Source organism: Cricetulus griseus, chromosome 2, assembly GCF_003668045.3.
Source record: "Cricetulus griseus strain 17A/GY chromosome 2, alternate assembly CriGri-PICRH-1.0, whole genome shotgun sequence".
Taxonomy (NCBI): Eukaryota; Metazoa; Chordata; class Mammalia; order Rodentia; family Cricetidae; genus Cricetulus; species Cricetulus griseus.
The window spans coordinates 163,019,772-163,022,164 of record NC_048595.1 but is presented as its reverse complement, the minus strand read 5'-3'; positions in this window follow the sequence as shown (position 1 = coordinate 163,022,164).

Below are 2,393 nucleotides of genomic sequence, written 5' to 3'. Positions count from 1 at the left end.
ACATTGGTAGGTAGAGATTGTCCCTGGTCTACAACTGGCTTTTATGCCTCCACTCCTTCCTCCCAGGAATGGAGTGGGCAGACAGAGAAGCAAAAACAAGGATAGCTGTATTTGTCACACAGGTGTAACAATATGACCAGGAAGCAAGAAATCTGATGACTCGTCTTAGAAGGAACTCCCTGCCTGAGGTAGGAGCCCCAACCAAGCACAAGACATCCGCAAATCCATCTCCAGTCCCTTTTCTGTCTCCTACATCGAGCTTTCTTGTTTCTTGCCTCCTGTTTGACCCTAGAGTGCCTGCATGTGTTGGGTGTCAGCTGAGCCCTGATTAGCTGAATGAAGGAATGAAAACAAGGCTAGAAATGGAACCAGCTGTCAAGGAAGAGCTGTCAAGAAGTCTCCTTGGTTCCAGTCACTATGATGATCTCTGCCAGCTGCTAGTTGTTGCTCTCCTGACTTTGTTGGGCACAGGACTCTGGCCCAAAAGCCTGAAGCCAGGCTTTAATTTTCCCTGTAGCTTCCCTCACCCTTGAGTTTCCCACCTGTTGGAGAATCTTGAACAGCATAGCATTAAGTCACCATGTTGAGCCTGAAATGCCACATTAGAGCCCCTCCTAGCAAAGTACCTAGCAAAAGAGAAAAAAATATGCGAATCAGACTTGATCAAAATCAAATGTTTGACTAGAAATGGCACCATAAAGAAAGTGAAAAGGTAGCTCATTGAATAAAAAAAATACTATCAAATCATATATCTGATATGGGACTTGCCTCCAGGATATATATAGAACCCTTACACTCAACTAAAAGCTAAGCAAAATATTTAAATAGGTATTCTTCCAGAGAAGAGATGCAAGTGGTGAGAGAAGACAAGGCAAGATGCTGAAACCCATAAGATAGTCAGCAAATGCAAGTCAAATTGACAGTGCACTAGGGTTACTACTGCTATGACTATTACCAGAAGGACAGCAGGGCTGGGATATGGCTTAGCTAGTAGAATTCTTGCCTAGTGTGCCTGAAGCCCTGGTTCAATCCTCAATGGTAGCATATAAAACTTGGTGTGGTGGATCAAGCCTGTAATCCCATTGCTTGGGAGATGGAGGCAAGAGGATAAGAAGCTCAAAGACATCCTTGGCTACACAGTAACTTCAGGGCCAGCCATCTCTACATGAGATCCTACCTCAAGCAAATGGTCAGTGAAGATGAGGGGAAGTTAGATTTCTTTTAAGTGGCTGGTGGGGGATGTAGCCATCACAGCAAACACTTTGGTTGTTCCTCAAAAAAAAGTGAAGTCATCATGACACTGAGAACTGAGGAAATACTTGCTGTAGTTCTGACATGAAGAATCCTCTCTCTTGAGGCTCATCCCCAGCTGTTGGGTCCCAGGAGTGGTCTGTCCTGGTAGACGGTTTGATCCACCAGTAGGTCAGAATGTGTTGAGTTGGTCGAGATATGGTGGAAACTAGGATTTGGGGGCCCATTCATGGAAGGACAATATAGGTCCCTGGGGTCAGGTCCTGGAAGCATGAACGCTGCTCCCAGTTCCTTCGTGCTCTCTGTTGGCCACCCTGAAATGAGCAGCTTTCCTCCAGCTTGTCCCTTGGCCACATGTTTCTACCTTGATGCAGGCCTAAAAGCAATGTAGACACAAGACCATGGACTAAAACCTTTGAGACTTTAACAAACCTTCACTCTTTTTAAATTGTTTTCCACAGGTATGTTGTGATAGTGATGCAAAATCACCATTATAATACAACGAAGTATTGGAAACATATTCAAACAATGGCTTCTGATGGCTACAATTTTTTTCTTCCAAAAAAAAAAATTCAGGAGGCCGAGGATTGTTGTATGTTGTTCTAGTTTTATTTAAAAATTTTTATTTTCTATTTATCTATCTATCTATGTCTATCTATCTCATGACAGGGTTTCTCTGTGTAGCCCTGACTGTCCTGGAACTTGATCTGTAGACTAGGATGACCTTGAACTTAGAAATCTGTCTGCCTCTGCCTCTCAAGTGCTGGAATTAAAGGTGTCCACTACCACTCCTGGCTTATTTTATTTTATTTTATTTTATTTTATTCTACTTTATGTGAACGGGTGGTTTGCATGTCTGTGTACCACATGTGTGCCAGCAGAGCCCAGAAGAGGGCATCGGATCTCCTGGAACTAGAGTTACTGATGATTGTGAGCCACCATGAGGGTGCTGGGAATTGAATGCAGGTCCTCTGGAACAGGATCCAATGCCCCTAAATGCTGAGTCATCTCTCTAGCCCTCTGGTGTCATTTCCATTGCTGTGATAAAATATTCTGACAAATGGGGTGGGGGTAGGTTGGAGGTGGGGGAGAAGGAATGGGAGTGAGGGGAGGGAGAGGGGAATTACATATGAAACAAGCCT